The 24,109-nt window shown below is 41.6% G+C and overlaps 1 protein-coding gene across 5 annotated transcripts in view; it reads right to left on the minus strand.

Moving 5' to 3' along the window:
• The window catches only part of SLC6A6 (solute carrier family 6 member 6), a 125,234-nt gene that overhangs the window by 88,674 nt on the left and 12,451 nt on the right, over nucleotides 1-24,109 (minus strand). For 4 of the 5 annotated variants that reach the window (XM_086469742.1, XM_086469745.1, XM_086469741.1 and 1 more), the window contains exons 2-3: nucleotides 23,471-23,567; nucleotides 9,103-9,186 (exon numbers count right to left, since the gene is read on the minus strand). The gene's annotated coding sequence lies outside the window, so the exon portion shown is untranslated. The remainder of the gene's footprint in view (nucleotides 1-9,102; nucleotides 9,187-23,470; nucleotides 23,568-24,109) is intronic. The other variant, XM_086469744.1, reaches the window with a different exon arrangement.

A 24,109-nucleotide genomic window follows, 5' to 3' on the forward strand; every position in this document is an offset into this window, starting at 1 on the left:
CTACAGGACAAAGCTAGTGGTAGTCTCAGGTTAAAAACCCCAAGCATCAATAGTATAGGCATGGAGCCTCAGCACCAAGTGGTTTGTTCTCCTGGTTTGGTGCTCCTGTTACACCAAACTACCTACTACTACTGCTGGCTACTTGCCTTTTAGAGCCAAATGTCCTGGAGTTGTTGGATCCCAGCACACAATTGCAAAAGGAGGAACGTGATGTGATTCCCAGCAGAAGAGAGGAGGCTACAATCCCCCAGGGATCCCTGCCCATGTAAAGCCCAAGTTCATCAGGATCACCTGAAAGGCTGCCAAGTTTCCTGCTGGGAATATCCTGACAGGCAGCTAATACAAAAGGACAAAACCAAGGGAGCAGAGAACCAAAGGATGAAAGGATGCAAAAGATGATGGCATTTCTCCTGCTTACTTTTGGGATGATGCTATGATTCAAGGCAGGCTAAAATAGATTTGGCTTCACACTGGCTGCACAGTAAAATGGACGCATTGCTATGCAGAATCCAGAGTCCCCTGCTCCAAGTGCTGTTCTCCTATTTATCAAAGAGCTTTAACCAAATGGAGATCTTAGATTACTTCCTCAGGGTGCAGCCATTCCTAATGAGAGGTGAATGCCAACTTCGAGTGTGGTAAAAAGAGTATTCCTAGCATTCTTCAGAAAAAATACGTCATTTATTAACTGCCACTGGGAATAAAATAGGAAGCTTAAAGATGATCTGAAGAGAATTTGGAAAAGTGAAGCTTATATTTGCAAACTGTGTGAAGCTTTTCTTTGAGAAAGAGAAAAGTTCCTGAAGCTAGTGCCTGCAAAAGGACACCCTAAGAGTCTCTGAAGATGTTTATTCTGACCTCCTGGACCTTTGTCCAATGTACATTCATTTGGGTTAAATAAATAAGCATTAACAAACCCAAAGCTACAGACCTTCCACTGTCCTGCATTGAGCCAAGAGCTTACGTAAAGACGCTTAAGTCGCATTTATATTTCCTTTGACCTAAAGACCAAACACAGCCGATCCATCCCAATTATTGAATGAAAAGACCTTTATGGCTGTACTACCTTACATTCAGCTGCCTGAGAAATCTTTAGAAACCACTGTAAAGGCAGATCATCACAGCCTGGCATTCCCTGCTTGCTGCAGACACCTCCACATGCAGCACAGGCTGTGGAGAACAGTCGGAGCCCCAGCCCCGACTTTCACAGCAGCACTCAGGTGTCTGGCCAGCTTTAGGCAATGCTGCACTGCAGGAATAACATTGCTCAGGCTCTCAGTGCTGGCCCCGAGCTTTCGCAACCGACAGGACAAAAGACAATCTATAAATGCAAGTCATTATAATCTTACAGACATCACCTTTAACTTTACCTGGACTTACCTGGGTTGATGTGGAAGGCAGTGTTTCTCTTGACATTCAAAATGAATACGTGCACTAAAGAATACGAGGCTTCTCGTATACAGGGTATTGTTCTGGATTTCGTATTTCTTCGGGGTTGTCTTGGCAACGAAGAGGGTTTGCCGCTAGAGGTGTGTGAAACACTGGGCAACGAAAAGCAAAATGACTCCCACTTGTTTCATTCCATCACCCAGTTAAACCAGACTCTTTTTCAACCTGCTGGGATGTTATTAGTGTGCTGTGTGTCGGGAGGGGCAGCACTAATCACCACAGACTCCTCCACGCCTCCAACACTGTAATTTTGAAAATAGCAAAAAACGACATTTTTCTTTGGGAAATTATGTCTGTCCAGACATCCCTACAAGCTCTGTTCCCTTTCTCCCTTCAACTGCCTCCTTCAGGAATAGTTCCCTGGAAGGCAATGGAACTGATTATGGATGGTTTTAAGCAAAATTAGTTTGGGGTGTTTTTTTTTTAGTTTCAATTATGAACATTTAAAGTGACTTCAGTGAAGTCAATGGAGTTACTGTGGATTGATTCCAATATAACCAAGTTTGCCAATTTGCCCCAATCTAAATGAGTCTTTCCTTCGTGAAGAGAAGTGATACTGGACAGCTAATGCTACACATGGACAGCAAGTGAGTGGAAATACCCCACTTGCCCTTTGGCTCAGCTCCTTCCATGGACAACAGACCTTTATTCGCTGGGGATGAGGTCCAGGAATTATTCTGGAGCGTTTTTAAAGCATCTTTGGAGGCAGTTTCACATTGCTTATTCATGTCATTTGCCTTTATTTTTACTTACTGAAGGCATTAAAAAAATTAACACAAACAGCTGTTCAGATTCCTCTATTTTTTATGTAGCAAAGGGAAAAAAAATTCTGAACAGCTGTCTCAGTAAAACACAAGCCAGGTGGCCTCCCTAAGGCAAAGTTTGTATGAAATCTATAAGATAATGTTTTTATTATCTAAGTTATTGTATTTCTTTTTTATTACTTTGCTCTTGTGGCTTCTTAAAGAGGTATTGGCCACTTATTTATCTTCATCCTCTTCCTTCAGTGTTTGAGCTGTATCGTAACTCAACACAGATGTTACTGTAATTCAGCCATCACGTGTGAAAATCACCCTTCCAGCACAATCTTCCTGAATCTATTTTGAGGACTTGAATGGGATTTAAGGATGGATAAGGAGCAATTTTACAGATCTGACCTTTCTATGGGGAGAAACTCAGGCTGTGGCACCAAACACCTCCCTAGGGATGTGCAAGGGACTGCCTATGAAATGCTGGTGGAGGGAATTTGTGTTCCATGTTGTATAAGTCACCTGAGATGTATGGTTTTGTTCCAGTTCCTTGACAAGGTAGCTGGATCATCCTCAAGCAGAGGCTGACTCACAATTGCACAATAGTCTGAAAGAACAGTTGTTTTGTACTCCAATGTGTGAAACATTGGGGATTTGTGAGCTGCTAGCCAAATTCCCAGCTTGGCAGCACTGAAATCTACATACCCAGATGGATTTACACCACAGTTGCCCCACTGCTGTTATCTCGGAGCACATCCCTACTGACAAAGGCTCATGAAGAACTTCCCCTACCAAGGTTTTGAGTTCCTCAACCAGCCTCCCATCCTGCATGGAGTAAATTTCAACCTTTAAAGCTCTGGTGCTCCTTCCATGCACTTGCTGTCATGGTCTCGCCACAACAGGCTTCCAGCCGCCTGCTCCAAGTGCCATCTATGCCCCAGGCCATCACACCGTGGTCCAAACCCTAAGCCCTGTCCAGCTTCCAAGGGCTCATATGCTAAGTTCCTTCCATAGAAACCCTCCTAAGAGCATGCTTCTGTTGCTATAAGGGAGCTTGATGATTTATGGATATGTTTTCCATAAATTGCGTATTGATATTTTTTTCTTCTTTGATTCCTGTCCTTGAATTATGAACTCTGTAGAACAAAATGAAAGCACTGAAGTGTCTGAAAATCACCAGCCACATCGCAGGTGTTACAGCAAATGATTCATAATAAGAACAGCAATGATAATTGTAGTAATAATTAAATCCTTTGTTGCTGTTATTATTCCTTCTCCATTTCCTACAATATTTGGCAAATATGGGTGCCAAACAGATCCTGAGCCTGAAGAAACATTTTCAGGTGACACAGAGTGCAAAGAAAAGAGAAAACAGTTTTATATTATTATAAATGCTTATATAGCTAATATTGCCAGATATCATTATATAGCAATTTTATATTAAACTATTTTGCTGAACTTTCTAATTTTTAAAATTGCTTTTCAGCTTATAGCATAATGATAGAATATAGCTAAATACCTGAAATTTATTTATATACCAGTAGGATTTCTTAATTTTATTTTTGTTTTTGGATCAAGAAAGAAAGTATGTAAAAATGTCTGTACATGATTAGGACCATCTTCCAGGACAAACCACAGCAGAATGATGACTGAGTCTAAAGGAGAATTTAATTCTCCTCTAAATCATTCCCTTTTGGTACATTTTCTTCATATTTAGTAACTGGATGCAATTCCCTCTACATGTACTAAGCCCGTGTTATTACAATTCCAGCATGATATATGTTTATTTGGAGTCTAACAAGATCATGAATCAGGAAATAGCATTGCACTTTATATTATGTATTTATTTATTGTGTTAGGATGAAATTTACCTGGGTCCAGAGAACAAAATTAGACTGTTACAGCCCTTGGTTTCATGTAAGTTATTTTCCTCTCAATACCTATGCCCTGTAGACAGAGATTTATTTCACCAGTACTGAATGAGAATTCTCCCATTCTCTCACTGCCTCCAGGTATGATTTCTGTACCTTTCCTCCTGCTTTCAATTTTGTATCCATTACTCGAATGCTTGAAAACATGAAATACAATCCCAACAATCCCAGAGTGAGAAAGTCTGTAATGTGTAGGGAATAGTTTTTGTTCCTATTGTCCTGGTTTGGCTGGGACAGAACCCCAGCCCAGCCGTGCTGGGCAGGCTGTTGGCAGTTTTGGGTCAGCCAGGGCAGCTGACCTGAGTGAGCTACAGGGGTAGCCCATCCCATAATGTCATGGTCACTGTAAAGGGGGAAGGTTTGCTGAGAAAGGGGAGCTCCCGGGGGATTCCTGCTGGGGTCCCTCCTGCTCCTCCTCTGGCTTCTCCCTGCCCCTAAGGACTGCTCTCCTGTTGATTGTGACGGCTGCATGTTCATTTGGCTGGGTCTAACTGTGTGTGCCTTTGGTGGTAGCGGTGCTGCTTTGTTAAATCTGTTTTCACTTCAACCCACGGGTCTGCTCTCCTTTTCCTGATTCCTCTTCTGGGCTGGTGAGGGGTCAGCAGGTGACGGAGCAACTGTTACAGTTTAACCCTGGATACAGGCTAAATGTAGACACCTATTCAATCCTTTTGTAATTAAAGAAATCCTAGTCAGTAATTTGATGTCTTCAGTGGCATTATCCTACTTCTGATCTTAACCTTTCAGTTGAATTTTAGGGGCTGATTGGCCATTAGAAAGAAGGACTATTTTGCAGACAGTTTATGTGATTTGGAAGATCTCAGTTCTTCTCTGAAGTATATCACACAATGAGCAATGAAAGATAAATGTAAATAGAATGTGTACTAATAAATGTAAATATGAAAGTGGAAAATTCCATCACAGAATACAAGAGCTCAATATATTTAATAATGCAACAGTAATTATCTTTAATAATATTGAAAATTTCAGTGATAAACTTTATGAGAACTGTGTTAAATGTTCAAACGTATTCTGATTCCTATATTTGATAACTCTGCAAGAACTTAAGTCTCAAAGACCAGGAGTCTCTGTGAGATTAGATAATATCCATACACAAAATGGAGGAGAGAAGTTAAATGAACAAATGGCAAGTTTATCTCACACAGAAGAGTTATAAAATCATTAAGCAAGTAAAAGTTTATTCAGTTAATTGGCTAAGGCCCAGTAAGGATTTCACAACGCTATCAGTGGGGTGTTGAAATATTAAAAAAAAAAAACCACCAACCCAACAAAAAAAAACCAACTCAGCAACCAAATGCTCAGTTTCAGAGAAGTACTCTCGTTTCAGAAACACTCTCTTAAGTATTTCTTTGATAAGGAGCTGTTTATCAGCACATGTGTATGTTCTTCCTGGAATCAAGGTCCGTGAAAGTTTTTTCACATACACCAATATTCTCTTGGTATTTCGTGATTTCTCCTCGCTCAAGCACTGGGAACACAGGAAAAGTGGAAGTAACAAGCACATACAGTTATGAAGAGGTATGACAGATAAATATTATTTATATATACTTGGTGATTTGAGCTAAGATAGAGAACATCAGAGTGTAATGAGTTAACCAACAGTCACTTTTTCTTGTGGACAGAGAAAAAAAAATCTCTTAAGAACATAGATGGATAGGACTATGTCAAAGCAGGAGAACAAGGAAAGGTAGCTCATGTAACTGCTGATACAGTAGAAAACTGGAAAGCTCAGAAATAAAACAAACAAAATCAAGATGTAACCTATGTAAAGGCAATGAAAGATGTGCTCTGGACATCCAGTAAAACCCTGATGTAATTGTATTGATCACGTGGCATCCTTTGAAAAAGAATGTTTCTGAATTTCTTCTCTGTGATGTATCTTTTCTTTGGAATAGTCTGGCTGTCTAGGAAATATTTCACCCTACCTTCCAGCACACACAGAAGTTTAAAAACAATGTAAATGTAAATACTTGCTGATGCCAAACACTTCATTCGCCAAGAAGAAATGATGCATTTTGCATCAGGATTACATTATAACCAAGATTAATTTTTATATTGTCTCTGGCAATTCTTTAATAAAAACACCTCCTGATGAAACACAACATGTAACTCACAGGTTTTGTATGATCAGGGAAAATTCTCTCAACAGCTGACTTAAAAATGTTCATACAAAACAAGATGTACTGTAACCTGCATTTAATCTAACTGCCAGACACTACAGAAGTAATGTCTTGGGAGATGGCATCAAGTTTTTGAAGGAGCTACTCAGTGATAAAGATCTTCTGGAAAACCAGAACTATTTAACAAAACCAATCAATGAATATACCCCAAATTCTCTTAGAAGAAGGGAACCAACTCACCATTGTAATGTAAGGCAGCCTCATACAGTAAGAACTCAGGCCAAGCCTCAGGTGCTGCATCACAGCATGAATTATATTATAAGGTTGCTTGGTGCAACTGCACAGATTGGTCAATCACAAACATGCCTGCAACTTCTGTATCCAGGTCTGCTCTCTTGCTTAGTAAAAGAAACTAACCTCTATATAAAAGCAAGCACTTGATATATCTAAATTTGTGTATGTAGATTCATCAATATTCAAAACCATCTACTACAAAGTCAAGGATTAGTTCTGGGATCAAAATAGGCATCATCAAAACACAAGCCTAAGAAGAAATAAAAGTGACTAGAAGAAAAGAAGGTACAGCTGACAAGTGGTAAAGAAATACTGAGAAAATATTTGTCAATATGTTTGATCATTATCAGATGGATCTTCCCTTGCATCTGATTTTAGTTACTTTTGAGAATAACTGACTGACTAAAAATTTGCTCATGGCTGTCATTCTCAAGACGCTATGGGCAAGATTCAGCCCTGGCAAGCAAAACAGCAGGAGTATCATGCACCGTTTAAGTCTCGTTGACCCTACCATCGCGAAACTTCTTGATTAGAAGTAAATTTCACTGACTTGGAGTAAGATTTTCCTTCCAACAACCAAATGATAACTTTCTGAGTCAGATGTAGTTTCTAAGGCTTAAGTAATTAAGCATGACTGAGCTGACCAATCACACCACGTGAACACGGACTCATCACCACTAAGTGATGTTAAAAAAATAACCACATCAAGAAAACCAAAAGCTTAACATTTGGAACTGCACAGAGACTGGAAAACTTCAGTTTCTACGCAAGCAATTTGTCAAAAGAAAAAGCACTAAACTTGACAAGGAAATTCTTTTGCTGAAAATTGCATGCTCAGTTATACGATTACATTGTATTCCTCTTCTTCCTCCTGAGTTTCTATCTAGGAAATATTTTGAGAACTTGCTGGTTCAGTCACCTCTTTCAGAGTCTTGGTACTCAGAGGTTCCAGCAACAAAGCCTTATTATTATAAATACTTCAGCTATAACATTTCTAAGGAAATTAGACCGAGTATCATAATCTCCTGCTGACTCTTACCTAGTAATTTTAAATCCTCTAGTGTGGGAGAAGATGATGAGGTCAAAACACTAATTTTGTTATTTCATTAAAAGCAAAAGAGGAAAATTAGGATAAAAATTCCAAAGCCTGGGAAGGGAAACAGCAAGACAAGAGAGGATGAAAACCAGCACTACATCAATGACTCTGGAAAATCCCAAGTCAAAGTACATCACAGATTTTGTTTTGGTACAACAAGATGATAAACAATACACTTGGATTGCACAGACTTTTTTTCTAAGTTTTTTTAACCTTTCTCATTCATCCTTGTACTTGAACCACAGCCCATTCTTGAGCTTACAGTCATGCAAATTGTCCTCACTCACACGTAAAGTTACATTAGCTTCCAGATTACTTTTTTGAGTACAGACATCACCTCTGAACATTATGTTCTAGCCTTCAAACTTGTCATGTAATACCTAGTATTTAGATGTTAGCTACTATCTAGAAATGAGCAGTTTTGACACGACCAAGGTATTGCATCACCTCACAGAAGTATATGCAATGAATCAGCGATAGCATGAAAGATGCTCTGCCACTCTCTCTTGCACTCAGCGTTGCTTTACAGAATGACAGTATCAAAGATAATATCCAGCCTCTGGAACAAGCAATAGACAGACTAACACAGAACATCAAAGCCAAAACTAATTTTCCCTGCCATCCTAGAGAACTGTAACCAGCACTATAGAAAAGGCTGAATGAGATCTTGCTGATTCCTGTGTTGAGGCCAGTTGCAAACCAAGAGCGATGTAAGATTTGCCTGGAGTTTGAACTGAGCCCTCTGAGTTGTTCTGAGAGCTCACCATTAAAAAGAAGAATAAATGTTAGCAATAAAAAGTCAAAGAGTGAACATCTGAGAGCCTAGTCTAAAGATCTGAAAGGGATCTCATAAATATATAGTACACATCCTCACTGATGGATTCCCCAGAGGAGAAAAAGTCTACATTACCCACAAAGCACATTTTTTACAAAACATTTCTTTCTGTCTGGATACAAAGAAGTGAAGCAGAGCATTTAACATATAACTTGTAAAATTCAAAGTTTAAAGCCAAAGAAAACAACCAAGATTAGAGTTGCTCAACCAAATCGTATCTCCCTTCACATAGTTTCTTTTTGTTCTTATAATTTGTTGATGAACCAGCAAATGAGACTCTTAACTGTCAGTACTGTTAGATATCATGGCTTTGGGTGCACAAAGATAAATTAAACAGTATGGGCTTGAATCATGTCAACACTACAGGCAACTGCTGTGGGTTTTGTCACCCAGTGTGTTGGTAAGGGATTAGGGTGTATGCTGTTGATTTGTGCTCTGGTGCCCTAAACTTTGAAGAATGCAATAGGTCCTGGCAATTTTTCTTGGCTTGGGTTCCTTATACATGGGCCGTGTGTGACCAAGAGTAGCCTCTCAGGAAGAACACAGCAGAAAGTCGAGCGCACTCTGCCAAAAAGCCCCTGGGAAGCAGGGTTTATTGGCACATCCCTACCTTCAAGCAAGCAGCCAGCGGGGGTGTATCTCGGAGTTATTCAGCTCCATGCAAAAATGGTATAGGTCTCTTCCAAGGCAGATTCTGAAAGCAAGATTACAGATGATATGACTGGTAAATACAAAAGGGGAAGACAGGAGAAACACGTACCTAAGAATATGCACAGATAGAATAGGATTATTGCTTTGTTACCAACAGCATTTACATGTGTAGGATACACACACAGAGGATTCTGTTTCTCCTCTCAGCGTTCAGCCCTGAGTGGTGAAATAGCTGATGCTCTAGGCTATAGTGGACCACCCTTTTTCCAGCTGGTCAGATACCAGCTGAGGGACTCCCATAAGCAGCACATAGCTCTGGCAAGTCGAGTTTATGCCTGCACAGAGGTGCTCGAGGTGGCCTTTAGCTGCTGAAATTCCTACTGCCCTCACATCTACTCCTTGTCCTCTCCTAGGTCACAGCAGAAAAGGATGTGGCTGAAACATGGCTAGCCTGGTGATGGACTACCTCTTGCGGTCCATCATATTAAGACCCTATATTCTGGAGCTGAAACAAGATGATATTTGAGAAAAGGAAAAGAAAACGTGCATCCAAGACAAAAAATCTGGCATAAAACACATAGAACAGCCAAAGAAAAAGAATTGACAACAAACAAGCTCTGCAGTCAAGGAAAGGTTAAAATCTTGCCCCTACTGAAGTCAGTGGGATGTTTGCCAGAAAGCTGTAGACAGCTTTTTTATCCAGGATTTCTAATTAGAGATTAAATGATTCGATGGCAAGTTGGCTGTTTTAAGAAGTTAAAAATCATAGAATATCTCCAGCATGCCTCTCCCTGCCCCGCCTACCCTTTGGGGGGTAGAGATCATACACAGCTTTTTTTATGGGAGACTTGACAGGTATTTCATTGAATCTTAGTTGAAATCTGTAGTTTCCCAGGCCCTACCTCCTGCCCCAGTTTGGGGATGAAGATAGGAAACACCTGCTAATGATACCGGGAACATAGCAAACAGCGAAAGTCATGCATCAGCAGAAAGCACACTGGAAGCCTGGTCTCCCCTGTACAGACACAGTCTATCTGGTGGTGGTCAGTATATATGAAAAAATAGGATGTTGCATTCATTTAATTGACATACGTTTGAATGGATTTTAATTACTCTGGAGTGATACACCCACAAAAAATAAATAAGGCATCTCGCCACCTTAAGGTATAAGTCACTTTGTTAAAAGCCCCACGACTCACATGATCTATTCACACTGCACTCTTCTCTTATTCTGCTTGATTTTTCTGCTTTTCACAGTCTCCTTCTGCTTTTCCCTCTCCAAAGTACATTGGTTTCCATGGAAACAAAACACGTCATCGGAATGGACAGAACTTGGTGACATCCCCAAGAGCAGACAGAAAATGCAATTTAAATGAGCATTTTGCAATTTCTAACACGAGCTGGGGAAGGCAATGGGCGATTATCCCACGCACGTGTGTGTACATGTGTTTGCGTGGGCGGCCGCCCGTATGCGCACGCTCTCTCCCTTGCCACGCGATTTACACACATGCAATGCCACCAGCTTCCTGGGACAGCACGCAGCAGAAGGCTCGGCAGAATCCATCCCATCCTATTCTGTTTTAATATAGCTGAAAATTGCTTTGACAGCTGAATAGCTTCTTTGTTTATAACTCGTTCTTAGCTGACTCTGCTGCATTATGTAGCTTTGTAAAGAGATTACTTTGTCAAGAACTGAACATATATGGTCTGAGCATGAACAATTCAGCATGATGAACTGCATTCATTTTATATGACGTATGGGGCTGCAATCCTGCTCCCTTTAATGTGTCTGTTTTTCTCTGTGGGTTTCGTTTTCTGATCTTAAGTATCCTTCAAGTTTTCTTGGGGTCGTTGGGATTATCTTCTTTACCCTTTCCTGGACAGAATCAGAGACTTTTCAATATGTCAAATCTCAATATGTTGTATCTTGCCCTAGATGTACTGAACCATATTTTTGGCTGTGTATAAGAGGAGATCAACATTATACAGTTAGCTAATTATCCACCTGCAAATATTCTATTCCTGCCCTAAATTGCCACAGTTTTGTTAGCATTTGAATTAGTATTCCAACATAGCAATACCCCAGCAAAGGCTTACAAAATGGACCCCACTATATGGAACACAATATGGAACGTATACAGCTTTTTACCTTGTCCTTTCATCCCCAGCCCTAAAAGCAATCCTAAGTAGTCAGATCTTCACCTACATGACTTCAGTACAGCTGCACATGAGCCAGTCCTTTGTCTTTACAAAGCCCAATTGAAAATATTAAAGCAAAACCAGCCTGCACAGCACTACCAGCACTATCAGGGCCTTGCACTGTGCACTGAATGAGCATTGCAGTCTCTGCTTGCTGTTGCCTTGAATGGTGCTTGAGTTGACTGCACTGGTGGTCTCATCACCATTGCAGTTTCTACTTCTAGCCATGGTTTGCTTAGAAATTACATTATTTCAGCTTCACTTTGTGCCCTGCCTGGATGCATAGCACAGACTCAGGGCATTTTTCTCTGTTTTCTCCTGGCTTTTTTCTCTCCCTCTCCCTCCCTCCCTCAATTTTTAAAATAAACATCATTAATTCTGATGGGTAGATGATATGGTCCCGTATTAAGATGACTAAGAACTTTAATTGTCCTAACAGCAAATTCTTTTCAACTTTGTCGTAGGCATAACATTGATCTTTTGTGGGCTGAAGACTGCAAGCTTTACTTAGAGACATCATTGGAGACTGTTCTTGTGCAGGACGCAGAGCTGGGCCTTGAAGCATCTTGCATTTCAACAGTGTTTGCTCAGCCCATGAACTGGCAGAACTTCCATTTACACTCATCCTGCATTTTGCACTCATTGGTATTTTGACACTTCTCTAAAAACTGAGGGGAAGTTTGTCAGACAGGCAAATCCCTCCTTATCTCTTAGTCATAACCATGGTCCACTTCAGATGATTTAAAAAGCTTCATACGTACTAACCGTTACACCAAAAAAACCCACCAAAAAAGACAAGAAAAAGACTTCTTTGCAAATCACTGTTTGAAAACAGAAGCCGGAGAAAGATTCCTCACAACCTTATTTGCTCCCACTCATACTCCTAATGCGCACATATTTCACAAGAGTTGACACACTATGTGCTAATTTGTTGAATATATATGCATGTATTTTAAATCAACCATCTGTGTGGAAGTTCTTTGTACTAGAAACTAGTGTCTTGACTAATGAATTCCTTATCTCCCACCCCTTTGGCAAATGATGGACTGCTCTGTATCACTGACAAAAAAATGCCACTGACCATGCAGGTAAACGATGGAATGCCACACAGGCAGTTTAGAAACAATTATTCTTGTTGTATTGTGAGTTTTCAAATTTAGCAAGAAGTCATGAGACCTTCAGAGAGTCAGTAAATTTCCACAGACACTTTCTGTTCTTCACCCCCCCTTGTGGCAAACCTGACCGAACCACCAAACATGTCTCAATCGGTCTGCAACATGCTCTGCTGCAGGAGCCCTCAGAAAATCCCAGGCCAGCAGACACCAGCTGTATCGGGTTATGGTTGGCACCAATAAAGGCAGCAATGATTTGCACCATCACCATTGGTGGGAGAGGGCTGAAGTCAACCGGATGAAATACACCAAAAGCGTTGTGCAAAAAAAAAAAAAAAGCATGAGAGAGAGAAAAGGATAATCATGGTTTGCAGAGCAGGTGTAAATAATTTCTGAGATCAGAGGGCCTCAATACAGAGAGAAAATGAGAAGTAGAGTGGGGAAGGAAGGTGTGTCATCAACTTGCAGCATGATCTTTCTAGAGTAAATAGAGTTTTGCGTATGTTAGACATGCCTCAGAATTTCCTTCAAGGAGAGCTCCATATTGTTAGTATCCTAGATGATGGATTTCCATGTTCATGTATCTTCTAATTTCAGTGCTGCTGGCACCTAGAAATCTGAATTTAAGCCTCCAAAAACATCTAAAATCCTTGCCTCCAACTCTAGTCTTAGTTGTACCCTGCCAGTGTATGAACGTGACTATCCTTCTATAAGGCAATAGTTAATAACAAGCTAAATATGTCCCACCTAGAGGAGCATCCATGGATCACTGAGTGTCACTGTACAATCATATAAGAAAACATGAGATCTCATTAAAGGCCACTTTTCAAAAAAATTCCACCTTAAATTCTAGGTCCTGACAATGGGTCAGTGCATAACTCCTCTTTGACTAAAGGCATGTAACTCAGATTAGGTGCCTCAATATAGAGAAACATTAATGTTTTGAGCACAATATCAGTCAAGAAGTGGTAGATAAAATTCAGATGAGCATTCTGCAATCTAAGGAGGCACATAACAATACAGCAGAATCAGGAAAATCCAACCATCAGTGAAATGATGAATTTATTCTATTGGGTGTATGGCCTTTTTGTGTTTTCTCTTGGGGACTGTGCCAGTGAATACATTAGACAGTGGACTCCAGGCTTGTGCCACTTCTGACTCCCCACTGGCTCACCAAGGCTCAGATGGTTGACTTGCATCAAGCTCTTCATGGACACGAGAATACATTTACACAGAAATGAGATCTTCTACATTCTGGTTTCCAGAAAGATGACTAAAAATGCAAAGGCTGATGCATTTCATGCTTCTTGGAAAAGTGCGCATGGTGGGAGCAGAACCACAAGCCCAGGTCTCAGTGCCTGTACACTGATAGAGGTAAAGGTGCTGGGCGTGAGCATATAATTTGGATTAGCAGGTTGGACCACTGGATCAAAGCATTTAAGACTGCATCTGCAGAGCTGAATAACTCAAGGAAGTCCAAGGCTGTTGCAAATGGATCTTTACTGTCAACGACAAATTTTTCCTAAGGACTGCCAAGCTTTCTATGGATGTCAGCCAAATAGTTTGTAAAAGAAACTTTGGAAATCCTGAACCAGAAAGGATCACCCCAAAGAAGCTCCAATGTGTTTTCCTTTGATGAGAAAGGGTAGGGGTAGGTGCAAGAATTTCCTCATTCTCTCATTTCAGAGACAGGCAGTGTGATTTTGCACAACCACAACAGCCTGGCTCAGCCATCCACAGGGTGTTTCAAGTTCTCCATCAGCAGGGCAAAAGTCCACTTGAAAAAGAAGCAATGGGGAAGGAATCCCTGACACACGCTGCCCTAGCCTGAATGCTACAAGGCTCTTCCAGTCCTGCTCTGTAAACTGCAATTGCCTTTGGACCCTTGAAAAACATTCACTATATCATTCTGGAATGGTGTTAATCTCTCTGCCATGGAGGTCAAAGCAAGCTTTCTATTATAAGCTCTGTGAAACACACCTCCTTCCCAGCCACTCACTTGCAGAGAACAAAATCCAGTCAGACAAAATGGTCCGTGTGTAACACGACGCCAGAGATGGCACTTGAGGCAACATGGGTGAGGCCATTTTGGAGCTGTGAGACCACTGAGCTGGAGGCTGAGCCCTCGGTGAGGCAATACTGGCTCAGTGCCACAATCAAGGAAGCAGGAGAAACAGTTTTCTCTTTGCTTACTTGCAAAGGACAATGGTCTATTCACAGACAATACCAGCTGGAGAGGCCACTGCCTTGCCTCCCACCCAAGGTCCAGCAGGGCCTTGCCATGGTGCTCCCCAGCAGCAACTGCGCTCGCCACCTGCCCCTACCACGCTTTCATCTTCCCTAGCATCTTTGCAACAGTCCTTCATCCGTCTTGGTAGCACTCATGACAGGTAGAGCCCAGGCAAGACTGGGCCTTGTGGCTACAAATAACAACGCCCCAACCTTGGAGTCACGTTGGCTGGAGCAATCATTGACCTGTCCCAAAGCCCAAGCACTGACCTCCAAGGCGTGGTAAGCTGCGGGTTAGCTGAGGACCCTCAACTTCTCTTTCTTTAACACATTTTTTGTGTATTTTCCTAGGGGTCCAGAGTGCACATTGGCTTTGCTGATAAAGTTATCAGTAGCAGAGTGAAACATCCGTTTCATTTGTACTGTTTACACAGGGACTGTTTCTCCAGTTGGTAAGTCAGGATTGAGTGAACAGGGTGATCCTGTGTTTTCTTCCATCCCCCATGAACATTGCTCCTAGTGGTGTGTGCTATGTGTCAGAAGATGGGGGAGAAATGCTGTGTCAGGGGCCAGCCTTCCCCCACCCCTACGCTGGAGGTCTTCTACCCCTGTACATCATTCCCAGCCCCAACCCAACCCCTAGAGATGAGGAAAGGCTGTGGCCACAGTATGTGGATGCCGATTACATCTCCAAACAGGAGAAACACACAATTGGTGGGATCCGCCTGCTTTCTAGCCCCTTTGTGCTCAGGGGCAGAAATACAAATAAGCCTCAATGTCTTTTTCCTGCTTATATGAACTGAGATCCGTTTTTCAATAGCAGGCCCTGGCAGATAAGTATTCCCTTTTCTCAGTATTTATTTTTGGGGAAGGAAAGTCTTTCACTGGCTCCCATGACACTCCACTCCAGTAGTTGGGAGGTGCAATGGGGTGGTAGGCAGAGCTGTGATTCAGGGATGCTCCTACACCCGCTGGAAGCTGGCGTTGCCATGCCAACCCTGCCTAGTCTGTGCACAGGCAGCCCAGGGCACAGCACGCTGCTACAGGGCCTGTGCTTTTGCAGATAGATTAGTCCCAGGACCCTCCAGAGGAGGATTTGGTTGAAGCTTCATGCCATGACCATAGGACAGGTGATGGTGTCCCTGTGAATTCTCAGCTCAGTGGCTTATCTCTCCCCATCCAGCCCATTTGCCTGGGCTGCCTCAGAGAGAATAAGACCATAAACTTTACGAGTGAATTTTCCTCCTAAACGAATTACATCACACAACCATTGCTAATAACTCATGTTGTTTCAGAAGGACCACAGAGACAGAAGCGGGTGGCAACAGCAACAATCCTCCCAACAAGCCCAGGCACCCCCTGGCAGCGGCCGCACCCACCCTTCAACCGCTCAGCATGTAACGTCATGTGCTGTGTGAGACAACAACCCAGAGCCCATCTGAAGCAAAACACACAGGACACAAATTATTACCTTTCCTCTGCTTAGACTCACCAAAAGGGTTATTTTAAAAACTGTTCTTTCCAAAAAAGCACTAAGAGAGACAAATCCAGCTCTGTGAAAAGCCGACAGCGCTGGAGGGCCCTGCAAACAGCTCATGGGATGAAGACTCAGGTTTGAACTTTACCATCTTATTGCACTTGGAGAATTCTCTGGGTAATTTCCTGGGTATTTTCTAGGTTACTTCCTTATTGCTCTCTGGATGAACTAGGTCAAAATGCTTGCCTTGTCTAAACCTCAGTTTGTCAATATATAAAATGAAGGTGATGGGACAAGCTGTCCCTTGCTTTTTCTGCGTGGAGTTCAACCTTACGGAAAGGTCGTGCAATGCCCCTCTCTTTCATTACAGCCAGGAAGGCCTTTGAAATCCCCAAATTCACAACACCTGAGAAGTGCTGCATGTTGCTATAGGCAGCTCAAGAGGAGCATGTGTGAACTGTAGACAACGACTAGATTGATTAAAAAAGATGTGCTCGGGATTGTGTAGCTTTTTGCCCCTAAGAGCAAAAAAAAGGTGCCTCATCTGTAATTGCTTTTTCTTGATCAGCCTGTCAGCTACAGTAGGAATACCTTTACAGATCACAACATCTGAAATCTCAAGAAGCGCTGTAGGAACAGAGAGATTTCACCACCCACCGTGCTGCATCCCAGATCCAGCTGTTCCCTCCTGAGACGCTGCAGTACATCCCAGCCTCATTGGCTGCCACTACACACAGGTGAACTGTTCATTCACCTGCGATGACCTTCTCAATCAAAAGCTGAGCATTTAAAACCACTGTAATGTTTGGGGGTCCTGCAGCATGTATAGCAGGATCTGATAAAGGGAAATCCACTGTGAACAGACAATGCAGACAGACATAGATCTTGTCAAGTGTCTTTTGAGTCTGAATTGATACACGTGGCTACTGGTTTTCCCTTAGCAAAAAGCGGTGGTCTATAGCACCATAGATAGGAACTAAGTTTTTTTGAAGAAGGTAGGCATTTTTTTGAATAAGGTGTCTACCGGCAGCAATGTTTTACTGCATTGTTAACATGCAGGGTAAAATATACTAACTAACAGCACCCAAGACATGAGGCTGTTCTTCAAAGAGCCTCTCTATTTCAGTGTCTGCATTAAATATGGCAATAAACCTGGACCAATTTCAGTGTATGTTACACTGCATCAGCGCTCTTATACTATCTATAGCTTCCCATCCTTTCTCATATAGTAAGATCCAGCAATCTGGATAGATTTTTTTACTTCAGCGACTCCTTACTCATTTAGTGTTTCAGAATTTGGGGGTAACATTGTCACCAGGTCTTTAAATATGTATCCGCAGTCTTTTCACAGGCAGAGACAACCAAATTGAGAATTGTAACTTCGCAAGACCACTACAGAGAGACAGATGAGGAAAGCTGTTGCACAGCAGTATTGCCAAGACTGTTGTTTCCTATAGCATCCTTTGGCTGCCTTCTCCTCTCTCAGTGTCCCTTGACGCCTCCTTCTCAGTTGTCCCACCTGTGAGCTATATATCTTCTGTCTCATGGCCCTGCACCGGCTGTCTCCATTTTATGGTATCTTCACAAGTCATTATTATGACTTACATAGCCAGGCTTGGTACACAGGTTCAATAGTGTAAGTCCTTTGAACTGCATTCCTCAAGTCCACTTTTCAACCCATTATCAGATTGGTACTGAAATAAAGGCCAAGTGGGAAATCCCAGTATGAAATGCACTCCTGCAGCTGACATTCACATAATGGCTCTGTTCAGAAAAGGTTTGGTAAAAGACCTCACCGTATACTGGACTACCTGAATTGTTTGTGTTTAGACTAGTTTGAACAATTTCTGATATCTCAGGGTCAAAGTCTCACTTTTCATAGGTAAACATTTTAGAAGACTCATATGTTAATGACATATCACTAGCCAGAATCAGAACTAGTTCTGCTTAGGCAGTTACCTTGGACAGAAAAACATTCAACCAGTGACTCAGACACGAACTGGCTTCATGCCTTAAAATGAGGATCATTTGCTACTCTGCCTAACTATAGCAATTATACAGCCAAGGCTGGGGATTCAAGACAACAAAGCAACTTGAAGATGTTAGGAAGGCCACTCACTGCCTGTTGAGAAAACAAACAAACAAACAAACAAACAAAAACAACACCAAATTTTTACAGTTTTAAAGCTTCTTTGCCTGCTACCATAGAATAAAAGGTGTCATAGTGATGGCTGTAGTCAACTGACGATAATGACCTTCAGTCACGCCAGGTGTTTTAATGCACATGTCTCTTTGGCTGCATTGATACATGCATCTAGGAACACCCCTGCACATACAGTCCCCCAGAGGGGTTTTTGCAAACTGCTCGTATGAACTGTTGCATTAAATTACATTTAGCCTGAGCGATCAGTAGCTCACCAGTTGAACTCTGGCTCTTATTCCTAATAACTAGAAGCATCTGACATAAAGAAAGCCCTTCAAGAAGGCACAGGGAAATAAATAACCATGCCAATTAAGCTATGCAAAGTGCCTTGGAGAAAAGTGCTCTACTTCAAGGATACTCTGACGTTTCTGACCCATTACAAGTAGCGGCAGAAAAATTTCAGGAATTTAATGTGGAGTGTTTAATTCAGACATAGAGGAAAAGAAATCAGTAGAATTTAAAATTTATTTCTTCCTTACAGCTAAACCATATCAGCTTGGAAGACTTAGTAAATATTCTTAGCCACTAATATGTCTTTGTTTGGATTGTACAGGAGGTAAATCAACCTAATAAACATGACAGAAAACCATGTTGGCCTTGCGCATTTGTGATGAATTCTTTGCTTGCAGTGCGAAGTCCTATTGCCATATCCTGCTTAGCACTTAAATACCATTTTACTAATTTATTTCCATCATTTGAACCTAAGGACACAGAGGAATGTTTTGAATTTTACATAGGATAAATATTTCTTTCTGAGAGTGAACCTGTAAAAATGCAGCCCATTTAATAATACACTAAGCATCTTTCCCATCTGAAAAAACTAACTTCTCTACTATTCTCATAGGAAACATATATTGGTTTATCCATTTTAAAAACATGGTTAAACTGAGGCTTGGAAAAAAGTGACTTACCAAGGTCAAAATGCATGTTAGGTACAGAGCTGGAGAAAGAAATCCTGATTCAGATTCCTAGTTGCCTGCTCTACTGGTTTGATGATATTCCTTTCCTTACTTACATTTAGGAACAGATTATCCTTATGTCTCATTCAAATAAAAAGTGTTGAATGGGAGACAACGCTTCTTCGTAGGATGGTTTGGAGCCTCCCAGAAGAATTTCTAGTTGTTCTTCAAACAAAAATGTGTGAATTATTACCTAATTTGGGTAATAATTTCACCAGTAGACAAAATTCAAGCCTCCTGTATTGTAAAATAGCTCTCCTTTTTAATTTACCCTGTAATCTGCTACCTGGCATCTGCGTCTTCATCCAGATTCACCACATCACTGGAGTGTCAGAGCACCCCTTTTCATAGCTATAAAGATAAGCTCAGAGCACAGCCCAGGCTCTGAATATTCAGGAATTTGTAGTTTAGTTCATACTCATCACGGGTGTCAAACTGGGACAGCCTTTCCGTACTTCTCCATGCTGCTGAAGATTAAATGAATTGATTGTGATTAATACAGGAGGGTCACAACTAATAAAAGTCCTTTCCATCCAGGTGTATTTATTCAGTGTCTAGAAGACGACACGAATACTTGGATTGAGTCTCTCTAGGCACATTTCTCAGTCTTTCCTGTCAGCAGGAACACAGAGGACTGAATATGCAACCTCCTAACACACTTGTGCAGCATTTTCTCCTCCTGACCTCCTAACCAGAGCAGTATCCTGCAGAGAGAGAAATCCAGATCCCACTGAATGGGGGAAAGTTGACCAGGAAAGGCAGCAGTATCCCTTTGATGGCAGAGCCAAGGAAGAAAACCATCTAACTCTTCCATTGCAAAGTTTCCACTGGACCAAAACCAAAATAAGTATTCAGCTTGGTTATGCTTGAGACTGGCTTTTTAAATACTTATCTGGGCCTCCTATTCTTTCTCCAGTTCTGGACACTGCATGCTGCGCCCTCGTGCCTTCCCTCCTCCCCTGCAGCCACGCAGCCTGGCTTGGGGAAATCTCTGTGCTCTGACTCGTGCTGCTCTGCATTTCCTAATGGTCTCATGTGCTAGTCTAAGCTGCCTTATAGGGTAATAAGCTGTTTTCAGGTTTAATACAAAAGGAAAAAGAAAGAATATATTTCTGGTTTTTTATTTACATAAAGAGCAATGTAGCTGCCTCTCCCTGTCTCAGTCTTGTGCTATTAATAAAGTCCATGTGAGGAATACACAGATTTACACCACGTGTGGAACTTGTCAACGTAACTAGTCTCTAGCTAGAATACTTTCCATGCTATATATCTCCATATAGCCCATCTTTCTGGGACATGTGACCCAGAAATGTGTCATTGGGACGCATGTAGTCACTGGACTGGTGAAAGGAATTGAAGGGAAACAGAAGCAACAATGCTGCTTCTTCCAAGCTCCACTCAGCTTGTTGCATCTGCTCCCTGAAAAAGGTAGCGAGACATGTAAAAGATGTTGTCATCCCAACTTGGCCCTGGTTTTACCTTTCATACAGCAGGGTTTTATGTAAGACCATATTTTTTCCAAAGATTATTAAAAAAAAAGGAACTAAAAATCCACATCTGTCATTTTTTAAAAGCAAATAATCAGGCCCACACAATGGCTGAAAGACAAACTTATACCTAAAGACTTGCAACTGGCATCACTGACATTTTTCATTGTCCAATCAAAATGTTAAAAATAAAAATAAACAGAGCCCACAAAGAGAAAAATACACTGGATTTTAACATTCTTTCACAATTCATAACCAAAGCTGTGGTCAGCAACATGGAGCGAGAAAGACGTTTGGTTATAAGTCATGACTTTAATCAGACAGTCTCACTGGCATCTCGTGGAAACTTTCCAAATTAAATGGATGTCCAAATTAGAGACATTCAGACTAAAGATGAAAAATCACAAATAAGCTCTTTTGTCTAGAATAAATAGAACGAAAACAGTCAAATGCTCAGGAAGATAGCTGATACAACATTGCTCCCTTGGGCATCTTTGCTAGAGATTAACCCAGTGTGTTTTAAATGCCTAAACCAATGAAACTAGTGGACAAGCTATTCTAGTTCTCTGGGCATGAACTGTCCTCCTAATCTCTGCTCACCAGGTCTCCCCACAGCCACATCCTTCTAACGTCCCACTTCTTCCTTCCAGTTTCCAGCTGGTGACTCACTCTATTTAATCAGAGCAGCCATGAGAATATTCACCTACCAAAGCAGAGCAACCCTTGATCTCGCTGCCGCAACCTCTGCCATGCCTATTCCCAATTTTTGTTTATTACTTTCACTAATTGAGGCAAACCTAAACTTAGACGGTCAGCACTTCGGGGCAAAGCTCCCATCACGGCCCGAAGTGCCACCCCCCCATCGCACAGTCTGCACATCTTATGTAAGCGTAAGCATTTAACTGCCTGAAGGGATGAAGGAAAGAAAGGAGCACAGTCCTCAGGTGTGATTAAGTTTGAAATCAAGGGTAAAACTTCCACTGGCATCAACAGTGCTGGATCAGGCAGGAAGGGACTGATCCTGAAGGTACTGCTAAGTACCTCTTGAAGGGTCTGCATCTTCTCTATGGTGAGGGATTTCATCTTACAGATTAAAGTCCTAAAGCCAACAAACCACTTTAAGGAGAATCATGAAACTCCTCCATCAACACTTGTTAGAAAGTTATTTGTCATGAAAGACACACAGCATTAAGGACTCTTGAGATGTAGGGGACACCAGAGGGTATTTTATCTTTTGCTCTGTATTTTCTCCAGAATGAACAAAGGAGATGGAAGATGAAAAGTGAGATTATGTCACAGCAGAGGAATGTCTCTACTTATAGAAGGATAAGCCTTTTCCACTGAAGTCAAGTGATCTTCAAAAGGTGACCATGAGCTGCATCACCATGCACTCTGCAGAGTTTTGTATAGTCTCTCCACTTCCTCGTCAATATTACCCTAATATTTTATGTAAAAAAATACATTATATATTATCTTATATAGCTCAGCCGACCTTAAGATCCCCTCCAATTCCAGTTACCAATTCACTGTAAGTGGCAGGACTTTTGATTATGTCAGACTGACAACAGATACTCTAACAAAGAATACCGTTAAAGCACGTCTTGGACATAGTGTTCTATTTTCTATGGATGGATTATCTGGGCCACGGATTGACCCACTCTGTCTTCCTCCTACAGCTTCAGCTGCATCACAGCCAGGACACAGACTCACACCTGCTGTTGGTTTCCTGGTGCCTAAGGTTATCCCTGTGCTCTATGGAGATACATTTACCACATTTTAAAAGATGAACACACTGAATAGTCACTGTCTCGCTGGCACATGTTTTGTATTAGCTGTGGGTAATGTCCCCCACCCCCTCCCTACCCTTCTTTGTTATCTGTATAACTGGCTGCAGACCCTCTCTGAAGGAGTGGTTTTTGTTGTCATCACAGGGGTGTATTATGAAAGAAGGAGCTTAACCATACTAATGTCTTAATTATAAGAGAAAGGCCGCATAACACAACATTTCTACCTTCCAGAACCCCATATTTCAGATCTTGTTCTACATCCAGAAGTCAATGCTGTCACTTCTACACAGGCCGGGCTCCTTCCTCCACAGAGTTCATCAGCCCAAGGTTGGTCTGGAGGAAATCCTCACTTCAAACATGGATTTTGGTGAAGCTTGATGATGCAGAAATGTATCAAAGAAGAAGCTTGCAGAAAATAAAGTTATGGGCAGCAGCGACCTCCCGTTCTCTTTGCAAATGTCCTGTTGCAAAGCTGTCCTATTTGTATTTATGTTGATAAGTAATAGAGGGTCCCCAGAGTGCTAGGGCACTTTTTAGGCTCTATAGCAGCAGGAACTACTTGCTCAGTGGGGTGGAGCTGGGAGCCTCAGGCTAAAAAAAATCTGTCTGGTCACTATCCAGACCACAAGGATTTCAAAACATATGGTACCCATGGGCTGGATCTACCCACTTGCAACACATTGCTTTCTCCCTATGCCATCTTCTCCTTTCCAAAAATCCCACAATTGCTTTTATTGTGACTTAACTCAGCTCCCTTCTCTGAAGGGAAAACACAGGGCACTTTTGGACCATATCTGATATAATGATTCTGTTCACAGTTTCTGAATTCTCTTTTAACCACAGCCCAGAGCATCAGCAAAGAGAGAAATCATACCAAGCTGCACAAACACCTTCTCCACGCTGCATTCATAGGTATCCAGAGAGAAAGAGAGCACACACACCTCAGGACGCAGGATCTGACTCTGAGATACCTAGGAAGAGTTAGATGAGGCATCAGGAGCATCTCAGACCTGAGGAATTAACCTGTTTCATTCGAGCTGAACAAGGACCTCAGCCCATGCAGGCAAGATCAACAATGAAAGCATATTTTTGCATTATTTCTGCAACAACATAAACATATATCACATTATTTTGGGATATCTCTTCTTGCTTATACTATCCTCTATGGGAGATGAAAGAATCAAGGCTTGTAGTCATTTGGGAATAACAGGAGGTGAAGACTTGGTAGAAAATGCACATCTAAGAGTTATCAGTTAACAGTAGACCCTTCCTTTCCTAGATTCTACTTTTCTGATTCCAAAAAAATAGTTCCCTCTGTTACACTGTTATTGACCTGAGATTTGTTTATTTACTTAAGCTATTACCAGTCAGGTACACAAAGGGTTGCATTTTATTTTCTACTAGATACAGTCACTGTGAACTTCTAAAGAAAAGTCCCCCAGTATCAGCTACATACATTCAATTTGGGCCTGTGACTTCTCTGAAATATCTAGTGATACAAATTCTTGGAACA

This window comes from Leptosomus discolor, chromosome 9 (assembly GCF_034619465.1).
Source record: "Leptosomus discolor isolate bLepDis1 chromosome 9, bLepDis1.hap2, whole genome shotgun sequence".
In the NCBI taxonomy this organism is placed as follows: Eukaryota; Metazoa; Chordata; class Aves; order Leptosomiformes; family Leptosomidae; genus Leptosomus; species Leptosomus discolor.